The 14,842-nt window shown below is 29.3% G+C and overlaps 1 long non-coding RNA gene across 2 annotated transcripts; it reads left to right on the top strand.

Annotated features, from left to right (window-relative positions):
• The first annotated feature begins 10,161 nt into the window (after positions 1–10,161).
• Positions 10,162–12,093, top strand: LOC126550108 (uncharacterized). Of its 2 annotated transcripts, none has more exons than XR_007604156.1 (3): positions 10,162–10,302; positions 10,446–10,814; positions 10,899–12,093. It is a non-coding gene; the product is annotated as an uncharacterized LOC126550108 (long non-coding RNA). The 2 variants fall into 2 exon arrangements; XR_007604157.1 differs by having other exon boundaries at positions 10,162–10,641; positions 10,717–10,814.
• Positions 12,094–14,842: the final 2,749 nt, after the last annotated feature.

Below are 14,842 nucleotides of genomic sequence, written 5' to 3'. Positions count from 1 at the left end.
TTATTGAAATAGTAATTCAAATGTTTTATTTTTTTTTAATTTGAACATATTATATTATTATGAACATTAATAATTTATTAGACGTTGGTACTTATGGTATTTTATCATGTTATAAAGTATATCCAACGACTATAATCATTTTATACGGTTATCGAAAACTACAATTTAAATTATATCCATCGTTATAACCTAAATATTTATATCCATTGTATTATGTATTATATATGCGGTATGGTATTGTATCGGTTGTATTATTGCAGTTTACAAAGAGATGTTTTCGTTGACTTGATATTTTAAAACGTATATACGTTTTATGTGACACAATTGTTTTCTTTTAAAAGATAAAATTACGAGATGCAGGATCCTCACTGCACCCACCACCCTCTAGTCAAACGCAATACCCATTTATCATCGAAGGACCGCAAATATTTATTAACGGATGTAATCATTTTTCTTAAAGGTTTTATTATATTGTGAATCCTGATCTTGGCCATAACGTGTACCATAATAATATAATACCATAATATTATATATACATGCAGTATATATAATACACAAACCCCGGATATTATATACAACAGTCTAATACAGCGTGTACGTAATTTTATATTTATACAGTGCGGTTCCCAAGTCAGAAGAGTTGTATGTGCGTGCCACAATGGCATTACACAAAGGTTCCAGGTGTCTTCTATGTGCCATTCTGGGGACGCGTTGGCTCTCATATCCGGCTCCATAATGGTTCCAAATTATTTACAATGGGTTTTTATTATTATTTATTTATTTATTTTTTTTAAACAGCCGCTGATATTGGTCCGAAAAAATAGCTTCGTAGTAAAAAATAATGGCATGTATTCTTTCATCGAATCGCTCGGGTATGACAGCATTAAGGAAGGAAAATGGTGATCGCACCGGCATGGCAACATCAGGCCACGAGTAACCATAAACATTTTAAAAGTCTGCCATACTTTAAAGTTCAGCGTTTTGCATTTGAAATGAGACTTTTCAACTTTTAATAGAGTGTTCACGTTTTAGGGTGATCTTTTAGCAAGTATTCAATGATAGTAGTGATATTTTTTCATAAATAACAAAGAGATTTTTTATAATGTTTCACTACGTTATGTATTTAGTATTTATTTTTTTATATATATAATATTAAACAATAATATTTTTTATATTTTGTATTCTTGTTATATTTTAATTTGCAAAAATAACGATTTAAACTCTTGAGTTATCGAGTTCATTTTTCTTTTATAATATGTAATAATAACTTTTTTTTTATTGGATTAGCGTCGTTATCCAGGTTATTAGCTTACAATAATTTGCATTCATTAGGTATACGTATTTTGCATAGGTAGGTCTCATAGGAAATAAAATAGATTATTATTATAGAATATAATATTATTATATGTATCAACTGTATATGAGTATTTTATTAAAACTATAATACTGCTTAATGCTCTACAAATACATTATAGATACCTAATCATATATTATGTTTAAAGGAAAATACATTATTCCTTATATGCCTATAATAGTTTATGTGATTTTATCCTTTATTTTGTATACGGGATTTAGGATTTCGTTTAATACAAAAATACACAACTTTAGCACGGGAATTAGTATGGGAGGGTAATCATTTTAGCGCGTCGAGTCCTGTAGTTTTCGAATCCAACCTGACCTGACCTGGAATTAATTTTAATTTCGCATTTTCCAAGCACAATTAATGAACGTCTAGTAAGCAATCTCCTTCATCCTAATCTACGGGTCATTTCAATTACAGCCGTTGATCCTCCGGGTAATGAGTTTTCCAACCAGAGACCATTTGTAAACAAAATTACTCATATAATTTCAAAATCTGTTAGCATCTCTAAATGAGTTACCGGTGGTAGAGCGGGATATTTTGGTTTTAATAATTCATAAACCTGAGCACTGCCGGCGTTCGCACACACATGCATAGAGCATTCCACTACACTTTAATGGTCCCAAAATCTCTTCATATAATCTGGTAACGTTCCAAAAATACGTGCAGTTTTATGGAAAAATGTAAATAATTTATATATACATACATATACTTCAATATATTATATATATTGATATTGTTTTTATATTTTTTTTGTTTACCAGTCGATCGAGGGTTCAATCACGATTCAATTTGTAGTTTTAATTTATATTCATAGAAGCTAACGACGACAAGGGATTAGTGATGGCGGGGGATGAAAAAAAGTGGCTTCGAATTACATTAATTGAATTGTAAAACAATATTTTTTGTGAATAAAAACGACGAAATAATGAAAAATTGAAATTACGGATCATTGGAATTGCATTCGACTTTTTTGCGAGGGATTTTGAATAGTAATCATAACAAACGGAATAAAAAATATAAATAAAAAACTTTATTATAATTTGTCATAGCAAAAGCTATATATTTTGTATTGTATATTATAGGAATTGAGGACAAAGCTTTCAAAGTTTGTTTGTAAATTATCCATTTAGGTTCTGCGTAAATTTTAGTACTGTTATTATAACCGAATAAAACTACATTATTTACTTATAGAACCCTTGCCTATAATTAGAATTAATTTGATTTTAGATTTCGTTTTTTTTATCGGTACATTGAATTATCATTTATCACTTATTTGATTATAATCTATATAAGTACCTAGTCAAAAAAATCATTCGGTCTTTGCTTAGGCTAAATATGACACTGCATGCAGTAATAATAAAGATTTTATAACAATTTTAATATTTAAAGAGAAAAGCTGTATTTTTGAGATTTTTAATTGTATAAAATTGGAGATAATATCTGCTTATTAAAAAAAATTATATATTATACGACTAATATCAATGAATATATATTATTTTATTATTATCAAAGAAAAATAACAGAATTAAAAATATAATTTTTCTTGTATCAGTATAGTTAATTCGATTATTTATTGAGTAGGATTATTAATTCGGTATAATTTGAAAGTATTTATTTATAATTTTCTTTTGAAAATCTCTTGGAATGTTAAAATGGTTATAGCACTAAATTTAAATCGTCAATCAAATTTTTAGACTTTATCACAATCGTTCTATTAAACTTTTATGTTTTAGAGTTATTAGATTGTAATTAAAAATATACGTTTAAATAAAATTAGTTTAAAAATATTCCTGGTAATTTAATTAAATATTTACTTATACAAAAACGTTAAATAGTACAGCTAAAAAATGTTAACATTGAATAATACTTTGTTTGAACAACTGTATAATAGCAAAAATAATTTAAATTTAACTTTAATAACATATTGTTGTATTTGTATAAACTACATAGAAAACTCGAACCTAGAGGGAGTAATGCGATGAAGAAATAAGGTGATCTACTATTTTTTTTTTTTTTTGTTTTATTTTTACATACTATCATTATTTTAATTTTTAATTGAAACGGAGGTACAGCAATTGAAAAACCAATAATAACATCCAAATTAATTTTGAATCAAATATAAATTCAAGTTTTTGTTCATAATATTGTCACTGAGTTCATTGAAAAATCTGATAAATTTTGATTTACCAGATTGTTATTATTTGATAACACGTCTGTCCGACTATAATTTACTGTTCCTAAATTGTCATTCCGCTTGTGATGGCCAACTCCGTGTGTCAAATAATCACTCTCTTTTCCCTTCAAATACTATAGTAACTTTCTTATTACTTATTTAATAATATTTTAACTAAGAATGATGAATAAAAATGTTGGTTATTAATAATTTTTTTTTTTTAGTTACAACTAATTATTATAGGTGAATATTTAGATGGTCATGCATTATATTTTTAGTTCATATAAAGTAGTAAAGTAGAAAAGTATTTGAAAAATCTAGTAATGTCTGAGAAGTGTAACGTGCAAAACTTCCACGGGTCTGTGTTAAATATTTTTGCACTTGGAATGAAGATTTTAAATCGTTGTATGAATCCCTCTACTTAATTTTTCTTAATTCGAAACACTGACTAAATATACGCATATAAAAACTAACAATACACTTGTATTACTACATTTAAATAAATTCAACAGCAGTATAGTTAAAAAACGTATCGCTGTATTTGTTTATACTTTTAGGTTTAATTTTATAATTAGTTTATGTATAGACAAACTTCAAATTATAACCATTTGATTAAACTACATAAAATTAAATGCAAAATCGTTTATTTTATGACGAGGATTAACTAAACGAATATAATAATATATACTAAACTAATTATATTAAAGTATTTATTTTATAGTATGTACTGTGTATATTGCGTAGAACTATAAGAAGACATTTGAAAATGTTGGTGTATTTATTTTATTTCATTGAATCGTTTTTATTGTTTTTCTTCTAAAAAAAATATCAGGATGTAATAAGTACTATATAGTATGGTAAAAATACTTGAACGTGGTACATGGATATATACTTACAACCACGTCATTATTATTATTATTATTATTATTATTTTTTTTTGTCGGTTATAGGAAATCGCTGTAATATATTAGGTATGTTTAAACAGGTGTGTATAGAAGTCAGAGCAGCAATATAGCAATATATACATGTAATACAGTACGCACAAAATCATCTGTGTATAATAATACACTATATATATGCACTGACGGTTTCCAATGGTATTTTTATATTTGAACGACCTCCGAAAATCGCAGTTGTATGTTCACCTGCATATCATCAAATGGGCAGGTCCGCGTTGGACCGAAAGTCAAGTGTGCGTGTATACTGTATGGCACTCAATAATCCGATTAAAGGTCCCGCCGACTACGTATCCTTTTGCAGTCAGAAAAGAAGTGAAAAAAAATACTATTTCATAAGCTGTATACATATATACAATATACATGTACATATAATATGTGACTATAATAACCTATATAGTACACCGCAGCGATTTATTCACGGCGGGAAGAACTACCTTTATATTATACGGTTCACATGTATTATTATCATTATTACATTGTATGTATTTTAATGGGGTGCGGGAGTGTAGAAATCCGTGCGTGGAGTCGTGCTGGGGGGCTTCATTCATCTCGGTTTCCGGCTTATGAATGAAAAAAATGTATATATATGCGTGTGTATAATGTCTTCAATACAGGTGAGAAAAACCGACAGTAGCACCTCCGGAGCATCATTAATTTCATATTTATTCGACTCTCTCGTCAGACGTACAGTCGGGAATTATTATTGTTATTACCATAACGGTCGATAAAAAAAAAAAAAAAATACGAATAAAAATAAAAATATATATTATATATATTACGAGGAGAAGAGTAAATAGTCAAGTCATTATATGGCCATTGAGGCGAAAATCACACTCTCATAATATGAGAGAAATGATGATGCCGCGCTGGAATTTTGCTGTTTCTAAAACTAATATTGTATTATGGACATTATAATTTATATATCTAATATCTATATATATGTGATATATATATAGTAGCTATATATATTTACTACTATAATATTCACTAACAATTAATGATTAATGATTATTTTTGATATAATAATGATAAATATTTTAAGTTTAAAAAAATTTTAATGTCTTAAATTGTTTATAATTATTATATTATTGATACCATAAACCAGTATTCAACTTAAACGCCATATTATATATATTATAAAGTCTCCATATCTGATATTTTCTATAAAACCCTTTTTATGTTTCCCGGAAACCAACACGCTATACTGCTGTAGACAAGTACTTAGTTGCTATTATAATTTATTAATGGATTTAAAATTTAAATCTTATTAATTATACTGTCATGCAGTTGTTTGAATAACAAGGTATTTTATCACAACTATACTTAAGAAAAAGACTATATAGAAGGTAGTAAAATGTAGATACCTATTACAAACTGAGAATTCTTTTCATATTTTCTATATTCATATTAAGTAATGTCACTTCTTTCTTTCTTCAACTGTATAAGTAACACTTTGTATTGTGTAATATATTATATTATATATTGTAGCCTATATCTCCGGAAACATTTTTTATACTTTCTGTTTATTATTATTTATTATAATTGAAATTTAAAACAATTATTATTACATTTGTACGCTGTCATTACACCATTGACTATAGTAATAAAAAATGGTGACAAGTAGATGTATTTCTCTCATTATAAATTTAGATTTTTTACCTCGTGCCTATATTATAAAACAATAGGTACCATGTTTAATGTTTATGTGTTTAATTACAATTGGATACTTTCTAATAAATTATATCGGATAATGGTTAATGCATAAATGTAATTTAATGGTATAAAACATATACGTGTTTCGTAGCCTATAACTATATATTATATTCGTATAATATATAGAAATATAATGTTTAGGACTGAGTCTCGCAATATGAAGGCTTCATTCACGAGTTTCGCCGAATTATTTTCGTATACATTACGATACAAGGGAATTCGATTTAACGGAAAGAAAATCGGATCAATTTTGATACACCTGCAGCATCAGCAACGCCAGACAATCCGGTGCCGGTAAGTCTACGCTGAATGAGGTCTCGGCATTCCCATTGTACCGCGTCCTTCTATTCACCGTGTTCATATCGTAAATATAATGTGTACGCGTCGTAGTATATACGGCTATTATTATACAGTGTGTCTTTCATAAAAACGACATTGGAGAGTTATAAAAACCCGCCGGGTGGTATATGACTTTGAGCGGCGGATATGATCTGAATTCCGTAGCGAAATATTCGAGTATAATAATAATTGTAAAAACTGCGCGAACACCGTGGTTCGACCCCCCGGACGTCCATAAATGGCCGGTAACCCATCAACGTAATCTTATTTAAAACGAAATAACTTCAGTACACACACACATACACTCAGCCGCCCACGTACACATAAACAGACGTACGTGCACTCACACTGCAGTTAACAGCTTGGTATATTATTATTATGATAGTGTACTACGATACTGTTATGAATAATTCGACCTGCAGTGATTTTAATATACGTGTCGTCGGAATTAGACTATATGCAGATTATCGTCAATTGTATATAATATATTAATCGACTTTTTATCAATAAAATATTAATAAAAATTTTTAATAATATCATATTTTAATTTTATAAATTTAACTCGGTAAATACTCACTTGGTTCAACAACAGTTCAGTTGTAAATGTATGCTATAATTTTCATGTAAACAATTACTTTTTTATTGACGTTTTTCAAACAAAAAAAAAATTAAAAACATTTTCAACACGTCTTATACATAATCAGAGCTTTTATATAACATAAAAATTATAACTGCTTTATTGCCTTAAGTATTATTTATATCCTAATAATCTTATATACCAATAAAATCATTCAACTGGAAATTAAAAAATAAATCTCTAAAAACTATTATTTCTTAAAGATATTTTCTTCAACGCATATTTAGATAATATATTATAATATTATACATTCTATATGAACACTAGACGCAATACTGCTAATTTTATTATATGGCGGCGTCAATATAATAATGATAATAGATTAGGTATGTAGATGAATAATTTACCGATTACGCATTAATTTCAATGTATGACGTATTTAGGTTTAACTGACCAAGTTTTTCTAATTAATTGATTAATTACCATAACCGTTTTTATTCAAAAAAAAAAACAGAAATTATTTATTTCCATTGTTTTAATGGCATACAATTTTTATGCGTTTAATCTTAAAACGTAATTATAATTAAAACATATGAACACGCATAATTATATTGTGTAGGTATATATATTCATGTATATAGAACGTGCATAGATAAGATATATTCCTATATTCGTATGATATAATGTAGCCATGCAGTACGTTTAATAATATCAGGTTGAGCTTATATATAGATATTATATAGTCATGTACGAAATGACGAAATAACACACTCTGCAGCAGCAGCCAGCAGTACACACACACGAGCGGCCATTAAATTTTACTTCCAAGAGGAATTATACTCGAAAAACACGGGACGAACAGTAGACAACTGTTTGCGGTGTAAGTGTGTTTGAAAACTTTCGGCGTAAACTCAAGAAAGTTCATATACGACCACAGGATAGTGAAGAGGAGAAAAACGAGGGACCCGAAACTCTGCGAGGCGTCCTGTCCGCAACGAAAAATATACACTATTTATATGTATATATATATATAACAGCATACACGCACAACCACCCATCGCCAACACACTTTCGTATATATAATACGTATCCTCCTCTCGACTATTATTGATGTTTTAAGAATCGCTTAAGGCGAACCGAACGCATTATTGTTTTACAAATATCCGATCATACACCGCGAAAGATGCGCCGTATACATATATATATGTATAGGGAGGTTTTTTTTCTCCTTTCCGCCGTTTGCCGACCGCCTCGCCACCACCACCACTACCGTCGCCACAGCAATAAACTGCGAGCATTTTCTAAATCTCTTTCCGTCGTTCAGTGGTGGATATGTATAGGGTGGAGGGTGGTTACACCGCGACGCTGGAACGCGGACTGCAAAGGGCGAGGAGAAAACCACCGGAAACTCGCTGACGGGTCGAGAGGAGGGTGGAGTGTTCGCGAACGACAGTCGCGAGCGTATATAATATAAGGTTGTTTTTCACGAGCGGTGTGAAAACCGAGGACGCTTTTTAAAATGGAGTCATTTATCTCTCCGCAGACGTCCCGATAACGACCCAACAACAACCCGACGCCATCTTGGCACTACTATAAGTTCATATACATATCAGCCGTAATACGATACTGATATCGGATTATGCCGCGGCGAAAAGTTTTTCAGGACAGTTTAGAGGAGATGTTCGCGAACAGCGGTGATAGAGGGCGGGTGTATACGCCACGACGGCGGTGTCGCAGACGGGAAGTAAGTGCGTAAAGAAACGGAACAAGGAGCTTTTTAGGCAATAAGATTGTATGTGCGGATAAGTGGCTGGAACATTTGTGACGTGATAAAGTTTTCCCGCGAGGTTCGATTTAGTGATTCCCCTCGAATATATTATTATTATTATTATTATTACTATTATTATACATATTATATATACATACGTTGTGTGGCTTAATGCGTGTAAGACACTATGTATATATGGTGGTTTGTCGTATAGATATCCATTTATATCCATTTGAGCGTATATATATTTAGTAAGAGTATTTAGTGTTATATTTATTATAATGTCGAAAATAACTTGAAAGTGATGGGAACAAAATTATCGTTTAGTCAAGTTCTGATTTTGTTAAAACCAAACTATCCAAGTTTAATAATCGTTTATAATTCTTTTTTTTTTAAATTTATAATAGGTAAAACTACGATATTATATTCATCCTCGTGTTAGAAATGTATGTAATACATTATTATCATCACCATTATTATATTGAATATTATGTACCGATAATGTAATGACTACACTGCAGAACGCGTTATGAAACGTACCTATATAGTTACGCATTGCGAAAATAAAAATTTACAATAATTTTCAAATACAAATATAGAGAAATCTACTGACTACTAAAACGTAATTATTACTGTTATTCGTACATATAAAAACACCGAATCGATTGAACTGCAATAACACAATGTGATTTATATAATTCCATGTTCCTATCTATTCGATATAATATTAATACATTTTCATGTATATACGAGGATTTAAAAATAAATAAAACTCAATTGTCCGTGAACCATTATAACAGCAGTGTGTCGTAATATTATACTTATATACATGCGTATAGTTTGTATAACACGACATATAAAAATGTCGCGTTTATAATAACACATATATGTGTAGGAACGGATAATAAATTGTTAGTATTATGTTTCGCAGAATCGGAAGTAAGCGTCGTCTTATTATCAAAACGAGTGCCGTGCTCGCATCGCGTCCCATCTGCAGTGTAATATTATATAATAATAATGATAATATATCGAAGAACTACGCGTAATATACGTCTATCATTACTCATTATAATATTGGCATTCTCTGAGTATGATATTGCAGTGCACAACGGTTGTTATGTAGTAACACGCTGCGTGGCGGGACAGTCGATCCGAACCAACATTATACCCATTATAACACTGTTTATGCTCGCATATATTGGCTATTATATTGTTATATTATTATTTATTTTTTATTTTTTTACGGCACGTATCATACGTAACGTCGGCGACGGCGACGGCGGCTGTCGTTAGTGTTTTGACGGCCGTCGTCGTTTTAAAGGGCCGTTAAAACCGTTTAATATGTCCAATGTTTTTACAACACTGAGGAGCCGCCTATATTATACATATATATATGTATATACTACACAGGTAAAGGCAGATATAATATCATATTATAATGTTGCATTCCAAACGCCGCAAGTATATGTATGTATATACTATACGATATATAATAAACATATATACATACGCCGCGTGTAAAGCGATAAAAATCGGAGAAACTCGCGTTTTAGGTCACAGACTGCTTGGCACCTATTACGTGTGCATATTATAATATTCAATTGTCGTAAACTCATATTATTATTATAATACACAACTACGCTGCAGCAGAGCCAGAGACGTCGCCGGTTCTACACACGGACACCATCGAGGTTAACTGCAGCGGAGACGAACGCAAAGTGTATATTATTATAATACATAAAACGACGGGTAGCGTTTACTTTTTCGTTAAGCCGTATATATATCGTAATAATATTGTATATTAATAATACCCGCGATATTTAGTTCGGCGGCGGCGGCGGCAGCATTGGCGGTATGATCTTTATATAATTTTTCGTAGTGTCACCTGCGCGCTGTGCAACCATATTATACACCGCTCCAGTGTACGTATCTATATATTATAATATGTACATAATATATTACCCATACATAGTTATATAATTCATTATAATGATAATATTATATAGGTACACCCCGCGGCGGACATTCAATCGGGTTCACTTCCTCCGGGCTCGTTTGTCCGTGAAATTCCTACACGCCCACAACAAAATTCGAGTCCAGGGGTCCCTGCGGGTGCGTTGTCGTATACCTATATACATACGCGTGAGTACGTATTATTATATAATGTATATATTATTATATTGAGATGTTTTTTTTTCCCGAAAAGAAACGATAACCAAGAAAAATTTGTAAAAAAAAAAGGGACTATATAATATATGATGAGTATAATAAGTCGTCCTATATATTATATTATTATATTAAAATATACATTATACATAACATATATTATATTATTGTACGTCGTGTATATACGTATATAGTGTACATATACAGCACTTCTTTCGATTTTTTTTCCCTCCCGTCCAGACGTAATTTATTAAAGAGGGTATTAAGCCGGAACGGAGGCGACATGTGCGTTTGACGGCCGCGAATTCTCCGATAATCCAATCAATGACTAATAGTGCGTTTAATTTCCGACAACACGATGTAATTGTCGACACCGCTCGTCGCGCGCGTATACAAGTCAACGATTGCGCGCGTGTGCGGTGTTTAATTGAAAACGGCATATTATATTATTATAAGTTTATATAGGCTGCTGCACGGTGTCAATCAAACACGCGGCCGGTTCTATGTTCTATATTATATATATATATACACACGTAATGTATGATTGACACGGACCAAATGGTGTTATAATAATATTACAACAACGGAACGGCGCGGACCGACAAGTCGTTTTTGCGTGAAATCGCCCGAGCTCGTTTACCGATTTCGCCGGCACTCGATTACATAATCTATACTGTAATAATGCGTAATGTTCTATGTATGTGTACAGATTTGTATGTGTATATTCCGTCGTTAACTGTATTATAGTAAACCAAACCAACGGACTGCTTCGGTTACAAGCAGTCGTTCATATAATATATATTCCATATTTATGTGCGCTGTCCGAACCCACACACAATGTTGTCGCGACTGTATAGATTATAATAATACTGCTGCTATCATATATTCGCACAACAAGAATCAGTCCGCATATTGTATGCAAATATATTTTGTTCTGTTCTTCGGCGAGCTCTTGCCAATATATATGGGTTAACCCTATTTGGTTTTGCCAAGCTTACCCCGTTCACTGCGATTTTTTTATTTACTCGCACCACGCGCGCGAAAAAAGCACTTCTTATTCGTTATGTTATTATTTTGTTTTTTGTTGCTCTGTTGCGAGCCACTGCTCTGCAGACGAGACCTATCATCTCTGCAGCAAACTATATTATTATACCTATTTACCGCAGAGATTTTGTGTGGCAATCAAACGGTTAGCATTAACAAACAAAATCCTATTGTAATCGATGATTAAAGTTTTTAAAGATTTTTCTACAATTTTAAACTCAATAAACAAAATATTCTTCTAATCAATAAATATATATTTATTTAATTTAAAATTTTAGAAAACACAAAAACAATTTAAGTCGTTTAAGCTATATCTTATAATTAATAAAAGTATAATACTAAACAAAATCAACTGTGATGAAAAATTATTGCATTTTTATTTTTGGATCTCGATAATCTATGACAATATGAACATCATAATATATATTGATGTGTTTATTTAATGATCATTTAATATGTTTAAATAATTATAATATATATTTGTATACAAGTTAATTCATTATTATTTTGATCCTCTGAAAATATTTTCTAGTTGCGCCACTACTAATTGTATAGTATTTTTTAAAAATTCATGTGATTTAGAAAATATTACTAATTATTAAAAAATATATATTTAAGGTAAATTTGGATATGAATTATTATCTTATTCTTATAATATAATTATAGAATTATAACAATGTAAAAAAAAAAAAAAAGTAAAAACAAATCCATTCACAAATAGTATACTTATTAATCGTTATACTTATAAAAGCATAAAAAAAAATCATATAATTTAATTACATTATTATTATTTTTCACAAATTATTCTTAGTTATTCTCACAAAGTATATGTCAAAATAACTTTCAACAAAATATAACTTACTTAAAGAACTATGACTTATAATTTATTATAATTTTTGTAGACATTAATTATGTATACTTTGAACAAATTAAATTACATTTATACTTTAAGCATGTGAGCTAATAGGACATTTATTATTTTATGACACGGTCGCAATTTACATGCACAACCGACAAACTTTATTACACAAAATTCAAATCTAGTCGCAATATTACACTGTTGTGTTTGTTTCCAGAAAATACAATTAAGAACTCGAAAACTTTGGGTAATTTTGTTTTTGTTTGTTATTTTACGAGCATATTAGTGTGTTTAAATTTTAAACGTAGATTATTTTTTAATTAAACTGTGTACAACTGAATTTTATTTAACACGTTTATTTCTATGATTGAAAATTCATTTTACACTAATTTTACTAATGCATTATGATTTATTACAATTGTCTTCAACTATAATATCTACAATTTACACAATAAATATATAATATATAGACAATATATAGACAATATTACTGTTAACTGCACATGGTACTATGGGTGTAAACTCGCTAAATACTATGAAGAATACTCCATTAACTTAGAACATTAAAAAGTGATTTTAAAGTCAACAAGGTAAGTTTTATTTTTAAATATAACATTGCAATTATTTATTTAAATTGTTTAACACACAAAAGGGTAATAACTAATGAGTACAGTAATTATAGCTTTAAATAAGATTATACAGCATATATTATCTAAATATTAAATATTTAAATAGAGAAAAAATATAAATAAATAAATAAATTTATAGTATATATTATATGCATAATAAATACATATAAGTTTATCTATCATTATATTATATACCTAGTTTTATTTTTTAAATTTAAGTTTTGAATCAAAAGAAATATCAAAATCAAGTACATTGTTATAAGCATCTAAAAGGTAATACTTCCGACTCAAATTAAATTATATTTTTAGTACTAAGATACGACAATTATTTCGTGTTTAAGATGTTGAAATTTTAAAATGTATGTTCCTTATGAATTTTATGCATGATAGTTAACCTACTGTTTATCAATTTACTATCAATAACTATATCGTTGTAATAACCTTATAGTGGCCAATAATCCTAAACTAAATTCTACAGCTAAAATGTCTAAGTTCTAGAGGGATGTTCGCTCAACCAAATCTGTACGCCATGATTCTTAAATAAACGTCGTTAGGTTTTTAAATTTGTCAATTGACAAAAACCTAATTAGGTTATTTTGTTTAGGATTCCAAATAACTTGTATAAATTCTATTATGGACAGTTATATACAGTTTATGACAGTTAATGCTTTTAAATGTATAATAGTTTTTTATTTATAAAGACAATGAGCCATAGCTTATTGTTATAGCAGATAACATCAATATGACTAATTATGAGCATTGAATGTCAGATCGAAGAATAACCATGGTGTTATATCAATACTTTTATCCGATACCTATACTTTCTAAGAAAATTACATTTTAGCTGAATTAAATATATTTATTAATTTTTAAATCATAAGATTGAGTACACTACTATCAAAAAATTAAATTTAGAATTAATTTGGTTCAACAGTTTATTAAACATATATTTTTATATTAATTCATATATACGACTAAAATTATTTTCTGAAACGAGTACTTTTTTTTTAAAACTAACTTAAATAATTGAGTAAATATGTAGTGAAAAAAAGTGCATAAAGTATTAAATTCCAACAAGAAGTTAAAGCTTTTGGCAGCTATCTGTAAAATATAAATCTTTTATTCCTTTACATTTTTAGCTAACAACTTTTTTTCAAAATGTTGATGCATAATATTTGATGATTTGAAAGATTTAGTTATTAGTGGGTAATTATTATTAATTTATCAAAATGTTATCATTTATAAAAATTTC

Source organism: Aphis gossypii, chromosome 2 (genome assembly GCF_020184175.1).
Source record: "Aphis gossypii isolate Hap1 chromosome 2, ASM2018417v2, whole genome shotgun sequence".
Classification (NCBI taxonomy): domain Eukaryota; kingdom Metazoa; phylum Arthropoda; class Insecta; order Hemiptera; family Aphididae; genus Aphis; species Aphis gossypii.
This window is presented reverse-complemented; position numbering and strand designations above follow the sequence as displayed.